Genomic DNA, 14039 nt, shown 5'->3' on the forward strand with positions numbered 1-14039 from the left:
GGGACTTCTAGACACTCTGAGACAAACCCTCTCTGAGGGCATTTTCCAGTTCACTGCCACACAACCATAGCCCTGGATCCTCTCAGTATTTTCCTGCAATCATCATATCCATCTTCCCTAGATTTTAAGTTCCTTTAAGAAACTTACTGTATCTTGTCTTTGCACCTCTCTCTTCTCTCTTCTCTCTCATCTCTCTCTCTCTCTCCCCTTTGCCACAATCTCCTCCCCCAGCACCTAGCCCAGGTCTTGCATATATTAGTTGCTTAGTAAATATTTGTTGCATGGATTGGTGAGTCAACACCTGAGCAGTTATCAAGGTTAGAACAGGCTCAGCAGAGTCCGCATGAAATCTCGGAGGAAAAGGGGAGGGTGGCGAGCAAAGGGGCACTCTCGGAGATGAGATGCCTCTCCGGCCTGGCAGTCGTGTCTATGTCGGAATGTTTCCCTCCTTCCTCTTGTTCCCCACGATGAAACGGGAGGAAGGAATCTATAGATCTGTGCCTTACAGGGCTCTGGGAAAATCAATACTTTCTGTTTACAAATTATTTTCGTTCCATTTACATACAGGTCTTGCAAAGAGAAAAGGAAGTAAAGAGAAGACAAATAACCTGAGATGTATGGCTGGGGAGAGGTCCACGTGAATTAACCAGACCTGTTGGCCAGATTTCTGGACGAGCCGACATCCGTCCATTTCCCCAACATCAGGTAACAAGGCTTTTACTCTACTAATGTACCCATCCATTTCCCTTTAGGTCGAATATTTTTTAAAAATACATTTGTCTAGCACGGTAGCTGTTTTTCAGAGTTCTACGTTTGCGTGCACAGTTGTTCTGTTCTAGTAGACAGTTTACCACCATTATGCAATGAGTCTTTCACTTCTTCAGAAACACACAGTCTATTTTTACAGTTTCCCCTCTCTGTGGTGAACGGTACAGTCCCAGGAGGAGCGTGCAGAGAAAGTACCGATTTATGTACCAGCCACGCTCCCACTCAGGCTTCACGGTTTGCTTCCTTCTTCATAGTTTTGCAGGTGACGTGGGTGGTGGGAACTTATTTAACTTAATCTAAGTTTTCTCATTAGAACAACATCTTTGGCTCATTAACGTGGGCATTCTTTATAGCCGAGGGCTTGGATTTCTGTACAGTATATACAAAATAAATGTATCCTCTCCACCCCTCATTTTCTTTTGAATGTTGAAATTAAACTCCCTCCACTGGCTGAAGCATTTGCCCTCGATTGAAATACTTTTAATGCCAGATTCAGAAGCAAGCCTTCTTCTGAAAAATGGACAAACGGTAAGTCTTTGACATCAAGTGTTTTTGAATTACTGTGCTGTGTTTCTTAAACCTTGAGAAATGGAAGACCTGAAATTTTAAAATGTCACTATTTTTACTGAAATCTGGCTCCTGATTGATTGAGGGTGCTTACACTTTGGTCTATGCCTTATGGTTCCCCTATGAAAGAAAAGTGCTGGATTCCAAGGTAGGTGTGATCTGACATATAGTCTCCAGCACAGTAAAGTTCTTTCTCTTGCTGGGTTGGAAATAGGACATATATATTGGAAGCAGGGCCCTCATTTTTCACAGAACCCCATAGTACCTTCTCAGTGTCATGAGCCAATCCACCAAAGGAGGAAGGTTAGAGGAAATATAGATTATCCTTGAGATTCAGGTTTATTGCTCGTGGTTTCAACTATTTGGGTGTGTCGCTGTTTCCACTTATGCAACATGCTGGCAATTCGTTGTGCATTTTCCTGACCCTCTAACCCTCGGTGTGGAAGAGGAGGTTGCGTTACAGAATTTGTCTTATGCGGTCTACACAGCTGGGCTCACTTTGCACTTGCCACTCCCTTTTAAGCCTCTGTACTCTTTTTCTTTCTCAGAATTTCATGATCTAGCCCAGTGGTGACTAATCTATATATATAAAAGGCTAAGCCCTAACTGGTTTGGCTCAGTGGATAGAGCATTGGCCTGTGGACTGAAGAGTTCGATTCCTGTCAAGGGCACATGCTCGGGTTGCGGGCTTGATCCCTGGTGGAGGCTGTGCAGGAGGCAGCCAATCAATGATTCTCTTTCATCATTGATGTTTCTCTCTCTCTCTCCCTCTCCCTTCCTCTCTGAAATCAATGGAAATATATATTAAAAAAAGCTAAGTGTCTGTCCGACGGGGTCGCTAGGATGCACACTGACCACCAGGGGGCAGATGCTCAATGTAGGAGCGGCCATGACGCTCACTGGCCATTTAAAAATGAATGGCATGTGGTGCCGACAAACCAACACTCGGCTTCCCTCAAGTGGGACAAAGGCCCCGCAACACCCCACCAAAGCGCAGCCAACGCTGCCAAGACCCCATGGCGCAAAATGTGGCCCACAGCCCAGCCCAGCCCAGAAACGGTTGCTGTGAGCGCCAGGTAATGACGTCATCTAGCAATGCCCAGTTTCCTCTCCCTAGCAACTAGCCTCCTTGGAGTTTCTTCAGCCCAGGAACACAACTTGCTTTATAGCCAGGTGCAAACTTTTTACACTTTAACCTAATGTCTGTGAAGCACTTTCCCATCCCTCATCTCATTTGATCCTCACAGAAGTTCTGGAATAGGTAGATAGGAGACTCAGTAGAATCCTATTTTCTTTTCATTAGCCAGAAAACAGATTTAGAAAGTTTAGAAACTTGACCCAACTGAAAAAAAGAAAGAAATGGTGGGCCTTGAAAATGACTTCAGGTTTTCTCACTGTGCAGAATATAGTCAAACACTGATGCAGTTAAATATTTTACCCTTTGTTCTCCCTGCGTGATCTACTAATACAATAATAATCTGCTTCATATTGATATTTACTGCTGTGTTGCCGATAATTACCTGAAAGAGAAGTTGGGGTGCTTCACTGGGCTTGAAAAAGTTCAGCTAAGTCAGAAAGCAGGTCTAATTAAGCAAATTTATTCTGTATATATAAAAGGCTAAGTTGACTCGTGCATGCATGATACATATAAAGCTCTTGCTGGTGCCAATTGCACACATGTGTTTCGATCTGTCATTGTCGATTGTGAATTTGCTTGACACTTCTATTATAGAGAAATGGCAAATAGTGATATTAAAACATTTCTTCTAATTAATTTCCTTTCAATGTGCACAAATCCGTGCACTGGGATACTAGTAAAAATATAATATGTTAAAAACCTTCAAGACTGATAGGTTTTCTGAAAGGAAATGTCTAAAGAGCCTTATGCTAGCCAGAAAAGTGACCAGATCCCGGGGCATGCCATCTAAACCACCAGCCGCAAGGCTAGATAGCCAAGGCCGTCCTGGGGCTGAGGGGCCTCATTTAGGTAATGTGTTTGGGGAAGAAAGATATAAGTTATTTGAAAAGAATTTGCGTTGGCTATAGATAAAGGAGGTGGAAGATGGTGAGGTTGGGTGAGCTCTGGAATAGGTGTGTAGTTCATAAGGAAGAAGTATTTACTGCTTTGGGATTGGTTGTAGCCAATGGTCCCCAAAGTTTATGCATAAGCAAGATATGGCGGCGTCTGTCAGCCATATTCTCTCTAGATAAGAGCTGAAATAGCCACTTGGACATTGATTCACAGTTTCCACATGCAGTCAGGAATGTGAGCAGTCTTCTTAGTTAGAGCCCTTGGCTCTGTTAACTGATTAACCTCGCTTGTCTCTCTCCTACTCTCTGGCCCACTGTAACCTAATTGACGACATCTCAGAATTTATCTTTTGTCAAATGTGTGCCACATAGGTCATTTGAAATTTTCTAGTAACCATCTTTAAAACAGTAAAAGTAACAGGTGAAATAAATTTTAATAATATATAACATTTAATAATATATCCAAAACATTATCATTTCAACATGTAATCAACATATACATTTGAATGAATTTTCCATTCTCTTTTTTACACAAGTTTTGGAAATCCAGTGTGTATTTTACCCTTATGGCACATCTCGATTCAGACATTTCAGGGGTGGGACAGCTGCGGGTGGCTAGTGGTACCTTATTGGACAGCATAGATATAGAATATTTCCATCCTTGCAGAGGTTCTATTTGACAGGGCATATCTAGCCCATTCATGAGGATTTTTATCTAGAAATTTGCTCTCTGAAGAAGGTATCACCTGTCATCTTCACTTTCTAAAGAGCCGTAGGCAGTATCTTTCTAGTCAGCAGAATAACAAGAAAGCCCATTTCTGACTATTTGGACCTGCTTTTCCTCAGGGCTCAAACTATACTATCGTCCCCTAAAAGCAAAGAAAAGCAGTCAAATGCTCTCGCCTGCCTGATGCAGCCTCAATGTTACTCCCTCAGGAAACTTCTCATTGGTGTAAAAGTGAATTTACAGGTCATTCCTGAAAGCTTCCAAGTCTCATTCTAAAGAGGTCCATCTTTCATCCACCTTCAGAAGTGCTCAGAGAAGCAGTGTGCTTATAAGTGTTTTATACTTCACTCTGAGAACGAAGTCCTGACTTGTAGCATTTGCCAGCTTCTGTGGAGTAAATACTCCCACTATGGCCAATGCTTTCAAGCTACCAACGTGACGTCCCTGAGCACTGAGGTGGGCAGAGATGCCCACAATATAGTAGGATATGTTGCCAACACATCACTAGAGAATAGGGAAGTATATGTGCCCCTCCCCATCTTTAGGAACCTATAGAACATCCTTCACATACAAAGCAAAAGTGTCCCAAGGGCTCCATGTATTGGGTAAGAGGGATTTTAAGCATAGTTGAATTTAGTAAGGAGGCTCACAAGTTAGCTTAACAGAATATATAGCACAGTATATATTTATCATGCTTATATTCCATGTCTATACTAGTACTCTTAACAGTACAGATCTAATCAATTTACTCTGTTTAAGTGTGGCTGTGAAAAATGAGATAAATCAGACAGAGAAGGGCAACTACTGTATGATACCATTTATATGTGGAATCTAAAAAAACAGAGAATGAAGTGGTGGCTACCAGGGGGTGGGGTGGGTCAAGGATAACTTGGAATGAGGAGTAACTAAGCCATAGAGATCTACTGCACAGTACAATGAAGAGATAATAATACTGTACTATCATTATGTAATATGATAAATACCACCCCGTCAGCAATCATTTCACAGTAGATAACTGTACCTAACACTAACACATTGTCACATTTGTTCAATTTTAAAAAAAGGTAGTTGAAAGTAAGATCAGCTTTCATTAGCACTTTTTTATTCTGGTCAGATGACCACTCTACCATCCGTTGTTCCATAAAAAGAAACATTAAATACATAAATAGCTTGAGAATTCATCTGAATTTCTCACTGATCCATTCTTCCAGGAAAAAAAAGTGTGAGCTTTGTGGGGCTGAAATAAATGATGTGAAGGCAAGATAGTTAGTCTTAAATGTGAGACTATAAATCAGAGTCCTGACTACCTCTGACAAGCCATGAGATCATGGGTAAACCTTTAAAACTACATAGGGCCTGATTTTCCTCATCTATAAATTAGGGGCTGGATTAACTCAATGTTTTCCAAAATTTACTCATTCTTATATATAACTCTTAATATTTTACTCATTTTTAAAAATCCTCACCTGAGGATACCTTTTATTGATTTTAGAGAGAGGAAGGGAGGGAGAGAGAGACTTCTATCCAAGAAAGAAACATTGATCGGTTGCCTCCAGGGACTGAACCTACAACCTAATTATGTTCCCTGACCGGGAATCAAACCTGCATCCTTTTGGTGCGTAGGTGGCTCCAACCACTGAGCAACCCAGCCAGGGCTATCTTTGTCATTTTTATATGTCACCTGCACTATTATTTTCTCAATATTTTTCTTTAATCAACTCATCTCCTTTTACTTAAGTACTGTGCCTTTTCTTAAGTAAGACATTTATGAAATCATAGCTCTAATATGCTAGTTGTGTTTTTTTAGATACACAGGGATATACAAACATAACCGTAAATTTAACCAATGTGTGTGTACTTCCTAAAATTGTTTACCGCATGGGGCTAGCATCCTACAGATGAGGTGATCTCTCTGGGTCCACAGAGTTATTGGTTTGAAAGCTGTCATACATAATGTCAGCCAGTTTGGTGCCTCCTGTGAAAATTCAGGATTGATTCACATTGCAGTGACACTTGTCAATCAAGGAGTTGAGTGAAACTAGTGGATCATCAAGCCATACTGCTGTCCAGGTCTCTCATTACAGATAGACATGGCTTGAGACTTCTGGGCTTAAATGTATTTGCTCCTATACCAATATAACTTTCTTGCTCCATTAAGCAGCAGAAAAATCCGATCAAAAATTTAAATGTACGCATTTTGCATATAATATTTTGTCTCTTATTATTAAGCTCCGTAAATAGGTTGAAATCTGCATATAAATCACTTATATTTGCCTAGTTGTCTCTATGGGGGTTGCAGTGATGGTGCAGTAAATATCATGTGAAATGTTAAGTGATTGCTGGGCATGAGAGAACTATGAAATTATTTTTATTAAAACAATAGGAATTAGAAAGCAGGACTTACTTTAGAGTTGATGTAGCTTAAATAATTTCAACCAGATGAACCGTTGTCAACAATTTGCATTTAAAATATAATTAATTATGTTAGTCTGCCTGCTGTTATACTAGGAAATTAAGATACCATACATGTTTGTAATAGGAAATTTCTCAATTGTCTTTTTGAATCCACCACGAAGCTGCACATTTATTTCCACAGGAGGAAAGAAAAACATATTATGCTGCTAACGTAATACCAGTCTTTTTTAGGATTAAGAATCAGTGGATGGTTTGTGGGATTAGTGATTTCTAGTCTCAAATGAAAACCAGATGGGCCAAACTGACAGCATAAACAGTTGAAGAAAAAAATTGGCAGAAAAAGCCACATTTGATTATTACATTTGTTTTTACACATTCTCTTATTTGAGATAGAAAGTTGGTTTGTATTGGGTTATGATTTAACCCAATAAAAGTTCAGACTCTGTTTCACATGTGAATTATTAGGTAACAGTATGACAATCAAGTAGTTCTTTTATTAAAAATAGAAAACTCTTGGCCACAAAAAAAATTTTAGGAAATGTTTATTCAATTGTTCATTTAGATGTACAATAATCAGTTTATGTATATGTTTATACTAAAACAATAACATAAACAAATTTAATGTAGACCCTCTATTGTAAATGCATTAGCAATACCTATGTAATTACTAACCATGCATTTTAGCAATATTCTATGTTTTAGCATAAATACAAGGAACTGATTTTAAACTAGAGAGTAGAAGCAGTTGTTAATCACTCAGTATTTTAGAGAACATGATACTGAAAACATAATGCATAGCTTGCTATTTAACCTGGGCAATTTGTCTAGAATCTCAGATTCACTGGCTCCTACATTCCCCCACATTCCGTGACAGCTTACCACGGGTTGAATTCCATCATTATCCCCACTTTTCAAAGGAGACTGAGACTCTGAGGGGCTAAGGTAATTGTCTAGGTTTGCCCAGCCAGCATTTGGCAGAGCTGGGCTTATACATAGACACTCCACGGTGGTGTGGTGCTTTGAGTTCCTGCTGGGTGCCAACCCCTGGGCTGAGTGCTGGGGACTTGCGATGAGTAAGGCATGGATGCTGACCTTAGGAAGGTTATGCAGCCCTTCACGTAGAACTTCTGAAATTGAGAGTTGGAAAACACCATGGAGGTTGCCTGGCCAAACCCCCTTTTATCATAGATAGGAAAATAGTGGCCTTGCCCTAGCCAGTGGCCAGAGACCTGGAATCAAACCTGCAACCCTTTGCTGCAAGAGATGATGCTCCAGCCAACTGAGCCACACTGGGCAAGGGCAAGGATCATATTTCTTTTTCCTAAAAATCTTTCTTTCATATTCTCAGTAGAACATATGCTACTAAAAAAAAAAAATCTCAGTTTTTGTTTGTCTGAAAGTGTTTTCATTTTACTTTCATTTTTGAGGAATTCTTTTTCTGGGCATAGAATTCTAGATTGGCAGCTCTTTAAGCACTTGGAAGACATAAGTCCACCATCTTGTGGATTCCATTGTTTGTTTTTGTTGAAAAGTCAGATGTAAATCTTATAGAGTATTGCTTCTTTGAAGCTAATATGCTATTTTTATTTTTTTTTATTTATTTTTTTTAATATATTTTATTGATTTTTCACAGAGAGGAAGGGAGAGAGATAGATAGTCAGAAACATCGATGGGAGAGAAACATTGATCAGCTGCCTCCTGCACATCTCCCACTGGGGATGTGCCCGCAACCAGGTACATGCCCTTGACCGGAATCGAACCTGGGACCTTTCAGTCCACAGTCTGATGCTCTATCCACTGAGCCAAACAGGTTTTGGCTAATATGCTATTTTTATTCTGGGTGCTTTAAGATGAAAACTTTGACTTTTTTTTTTTTTTTTTTTACTTACCTTTATTGACTTGAGAGAGAGGGGCGGGGGGGGAGAGAACGAGCGCCATAGCTGGTTTGTCTCAGTGGATAGAGCATTGGCCTGTGGACCGAAGGGTTCAATTCTGGTCAAGAGCATGTACCTCAGTTGCAGGCTCCCGGGCCCTGGTCAGGGTGCATGCAAGAAGCAACCAATCGATGTGTTTCTCTCACATTGATATTTCTCTCTGTCTTTCCCTCTCTCTTCCACTCTCTCTAAAAAATTCAGTGGAAAATATCCTCAGGTGAGGATTTTAAAAAGAGAGAGAGAAACAGAGAGAAAAACATTAATTTGTTGCTTCACACCTACTCATGCATTCATAGGTTGATTCTTTTATGTGCCCTGACTGAGTATTAAACCCACAACCTTGGCACACTGGGAAAATTCTCTAACCACTGAACAACATGACCAGGGCTACATCTTTGTCTTTGATTTTTAGTTGCTTTACTATTAAGCATATGCATATATATGCATTATGCTTGGGTGCTTGTAGCACTTTTTGAATCTATGAGACCACTAACATCTCTGCTTACCTTCTCATTCTCACAGCCACACTCTACTCCAAATACCAGGCTTACCTCTCTTGGATTTTCTCTTATTCATATACTGATCATTCAGATTATCTCTGCTTTTATATTTATACTAGAGGCCCAGTGTACGAAATTAGTGCTGGGGTGTTTGTGTGTGTGTGTCCCTCAGCCCAGCCTGCACCCTCTCCAATCTGGAAACCCTCGAGGGATGTCCGACTGCCCGTTTAGACCCGATCCCACTGGGCAGTCAGACATTCCTCTCACAATCCAGGACAGCTGGCTTCCAACCACTCGCCTGCCTCCCTGCCTGATTGCCCCTAACCACTACCCTGCCAGCCTGATCAATGCCTAACTGCTCCCCTGCAAGCCCAATTGCCCCTAACTGCCCTCCCCTGCCAGCCTGGTCACCCCTAACTGCCCTCCCCTGCAGGGCTGGTCCCCCCCAACTGCCCTCCTTTGCCAGTTTGGTCATCCCTAACTGCCTTCCCTTGCAGGCCTGGTCCCTCCCAACTGCCCTCCCCTGCTGGCCATCTTTGACCACATGGGGGCAGCCATCTTTGTGTGTTGGGGTTATGGTCAATTTGCATATTACTCTTTTATTAGATAGGATAGTATCTTCAGATTTTTTTGAAATATGTGTGTTTTAATATTCTCTTTAGGTTTTCTAATTTTTCTCATAAGGAACATTAGTATAAAACACCTCATTAGTCGCTGCTAGAAATTTTGATTAATCTATTTTAAAATTTTACCTACAATTGAATATCCACATGTGTTCTAAATGACCACAAACTTGTTTGCAGTTTTCCAGCTTCAGGGAAACACATAGTAGATGGCCTGCTAGGGAGAAAAGTAAAGACCATCATGAACCGATTTGAAACAAACTTCAAGAATTTTATTTTTTTTAAGTTAGTATAATGCTCTAGATCAGGGATGGGCAAACTTTTTGACTCGAGGGCCACAATGGGTTCTTAAACTGGACCGGAGGGCCGGAACAAAAGCATGGATGGAGTGTTTGTGTGAACTAATATAAATTCAAAGTAAACATCATTACATAAAAGGGTACGGTCTTTTTTTTTAGTTTTATTCATTTCAAACGGGCCAGATCCGGCCCGTGGGCTGTAGTTTGCCCACAGCTGCTCTAGATGGTTATAAAGTGTAATATAATCATGAGTGTGCAGGTAGAAGCCATTGGAGCTTGTGTGGGGTAAAAAGAGTGAGGTTAGGATTTAGACAGGTTACCCACTTGGAAATCGAGAACCCCTGAAATGACTCTAGGACCTGGGATGGAGACTGAATTTTATTTTATGAATATGGAGATCAATAGGAATTATATTGATTATGTCACGAACTTCTCTATTTATGAAGTGCCTCTGCTATGCTAGTCTCTGTACCAGTAAATGACAGACATGAGGAGTGGTAAGAAGCCACATAGTTGGATGGCATGAGGTTCAAAGAGGAAGAGAAGACCACGTGAAGGTAGAGAAGTGATGACTTGAAAAGCTTAGAGAATGCCAAGCCCTCTGGCCCTCACCCACCTCCACCTCCACCTCCCTGCCCCACCACACATCTGTCTTCTGAAAATAAACAACTTCTGCTTGAGATTCCTATAAAGAACACCCATGTCCTCAAAAGAGAGCAGATTTCAGTGATAATTGGGAAGTGGAGGGAATATTTTGTGACATGATGCATTATGTTAGAAAATTCGCTTAGCATTTAGCAGAGGTTCCAAAGGATGACATGGAGGGCTTGGGAGAGAGACGAGTGCCCAAAAAAACACTCCTGTGCCATTTGAAGAGTGTGATGATGAAGTTATGGCTGAGATATTCCAGCAATCAATATTGAGGCCAGTGATGTTTATTCATGACAGTGTGAGAGTAAATTGAAAAATGGTTGCTGACAACACGGCATCCTTCAGATAACTTAGAGCCAAAGAGATCTACAGATGGCCCTAACCAAATTAGGAAATGAGTAACATCTTCACAAGGCATAGGTTTTAATGTACATGGATAAGAATAACTCGGAGTATAGTGATTTACTAGTTTGACTTAAATTGCTATAAAAATAACCCCTTAAAGAAAAAGATGCATATTAGCATTTGGCTTTATATAGTGTGGCCGCTATGGTATTACATGACATATAAAGGGGAGAGCAAAAGTAGGCCAATAATAATAATAATAATAATAATAATAAATACAATAATTAATGCATAATAATATAAGAATGAGCTCTGCGTTTTGTGTACTCACAACTGTAAACCTACTTTTACCCCACCTCTGTGTATTGAAGGCAAGTAACAGACCAAGCTAAAAAGAGGAGCAACAGTATTAAAAATCATTCTGAATTCTATTGGACACATGGATGACATTTCCATCTTTAGAAAGGAACAAATAGGAAAACCAAGAAAGGACAAGACAACAAAGAGACTATGAGGACATTGAGAGGAAAGGTTTTGAAAAGCTGTTGTTAAAAGAAAATACAGTCTTAGAGCATGAGACACGTCTGGAAAAAGCGATCACTTGTTAGGAAGTTGCTAGTGCATGGGATCCTACTCATGTGGACATACTCAGGCTTGAGACCATCATTTTGCCTTGGAGGAGCCAAGGGCTAACCTGACAAATGTGGCTCATGAATGCAGAAAAGTATAAAGTGTAAGTCATTGTGACATTTCCCCCCTGTTTTTGTATACAGTCAAATGGGCCATTTTTATGGTAATAAGTTCATGGTTGAGAGTGGACACAGGGATGGCATATAAAGCCTTTTGCAATAACATTTTACAACCAGCATATTCTTTGACTTTTTTTTTAGACCAAGCTTTAATCTTTTCTTCCTAGGAATCTGCTCCCCCCCCCCCCCCTCCACACACACACACAAGTTACCTTTAAGTAATAAAACCCTTTTTCTGACTAGTATGCACGGCTTGTAATGACTTCAATGAAACATTTAGGTCATTTGGAGCACAAAACTATTTCGGATTCAAATCATTACAAACTATTTCCCATTAAGATGATGCACAAGCTGAACTGGAGTTAATGAACCTACATTCTTGCAGGATAATTCAAACTTTAAGGGTGATATTAACTTAAACGAAATAAGAGAGGGAAGAAAAATCAGGTTCATTGTACACCAGAGATCATGATCTTTATCCTCTCAGTTCATAAAAGCTTATCTGTAGCTCAGTTACTCTCAGTCCATTATGAGAGTGGTTGTAGAGCACATATATGTTTATAATTAAGTACCCCTCTGTGGCTATAAAAGGGCTGCATGTGCTTCCGCAAGGAGTACATGTGGAACTTGATTCATAAGCTTGTGTGAGAGAGTGGGTATCTTTAACCTTTATGGAATGCTCCATGAAACTGTGTGGCATATCCCCATGTACTATGCAAAGCAAGGGTCTGAACACTATATAGCCCATGGCCAAATCCACCCCATAGCTGATTTTGTAAATAAAGTTTTACTGGAGCACAGTCACACCTATTCATTTATATATTGTCTGTGGCTCCTTGAACCCTGTAACAGCAGAGCTGAGTAGTTGCAGCAGAAATTGGATGGTCCAAAAAGCCTAAAATATTTACTCTCTGGCTCTTTAAAGAAAAGGTTTACCAACTCCCGACGTAAAGAAAAACCTTTGTTCTATACCTGCTGACCATATACAGAATTGCAAAGTGAGTAAAACCTACATTAAATTAATCAACTGTTATTTCAGAGCACAGTATTTACATTATCTACAGCGACAAGGTCCTAAGTTGCCTTGGACCTACTTAGGCACGGGTCTTCTTCAAAAGCCTAGACTTGGCATTTTAAACTCTTCTGCTGTCAAAAATTAAATTAATTAATTGAAACAATAGCTACTAGTTTTTTAAACCCCCCTGAAACACAATGTCTCGTGTTCCCCTCCTGACTCTCTGTGGCAGCTGTTAACTATCAAATACTATTTCTAGAACTGTGCTGACATCAGTCGACGATCATACACAAAGCTGTTTGGCAGGCCATACAGTGAGTTGAGGTTGTTAAAATGAAACAGCTCCGTTAAAATTAACTCTATTCACATCACAGAGAAAAAATATCTAAGTTTGCCAAATCAAATCTTTCCTATATCAGTGGGGAAGAGCCATTTCCCAACCTCTAAAAAAGGTAATTCAGGCACAGGAGGGAGAAAAAAGAACCCTCGGAAATTAAAATGATAAAACAAAAATTTGCTTGACAGCAAAAGTACTTCCAAATGTATGAAATTGAATCCAAATCTGAGCCTGCAACAAATTTAACTGACAAGAAAGTCTGCATAATGGACTTGGTTTTATTATTAATGCTAATATGGGTACATTTTTGTTCTATTGTGCTGATGGCAAGAAGATAAATGGCCACCGAAGGCACTAAAATATCTCCACTCTGTTGAAACACTGATTGGAGTTAGAATGCAAACACTTATTCTTCACTTGTGAGAAAAAAAATTTTTTTTTAAGGAAGTGCTACCGTAGAGGCCATTTCAGAATCAGGTATAGCTTTGAAATAGAATTTCTTAAAATAACGAAGTGCAATATTTAAAAAGCCGTTACTTTTAGAAATTTAAAATCATGTAGCTATAATTTTATCAAAATGATAAATATATTCCTGACATGATTTTTAATGAGAACTTCTTGAAAATGAATAATTAGCCTCACATAGTGGTTGAAGTTTACATTCAGGGCACCCAAGTTAAATGGTGTAAATGCTTTTCTCTGTCAGCTCACCTCTCCCTGAAAATCAATATTTAAAGTCCTCTCATCCCCTGAACCCAAGTCTCCTTGGAGGTCAAGCGGCGGCCAGACAGGGACTGTGAGAGACTGGGTCTGTGCCAAAGACATCTGGTCATTCTCAGGTTCGAGAGACAAGGACGGAGGATCCACAGTTGTTTGCAGGCGGGAGAGCCGAGGGCCTGGAAGCCAGGGAGTTCAAGCCAAAACCAGAGTGTGTCGAGCCAGTAAATCAGTTAATCTGAGAAGGAGCAATTGGGTTTTGGAGATCAAGACGAGCAGAAGGTCAGAAACTCTGGGAGGTTAGTAACTGCGAGGAAATAGAATAGGAATGCCAGCCCTTAAGCTACCGTCTATTTGTGTT

At 40.2% G+C, this 14039-nt stretch overlaps 1 protein-coding gene across 1 annotated transcript in view; it reads left to right on the forward strand.

Annotated features, from left to right (window-relative positions):
- Positions 1 to 1116: 1116 nt before the first annotated feature.
- Positions 1117 to 14039, forward strand: part of LOC139009746 (forkhead box protein N3) — a 237760-nt gene continuing 224837 nt past the window's right edge. The window contains exon 1 of the mRNA XM_070413857.1: positions 1117 to 1296. The gene's annotated coding sequence lies outside the window, so the exon portion shown is untranslated. The remainder of the gene's footprint in view (positions 1297 to 14039) is intronic.

Source organism: Myotis yumanensis, unplaced genomic scaffold (genome assembly GCF_028538775.1).
Source record: "Myotis yumanensis isolate MYYU_CA2020_CCGP unplaced genomic scaffold, mMyoYum1.0.hap1 SCAF_1, whole genome shotgun sequence".
Classification (NCBI taxonomy): domain Eukaryota; kingdom Metazoa; phylum Chordata; class Mammalia; order Chiroptera; family Vespertilionidae; genus Myotis; species Myotis yumanensis.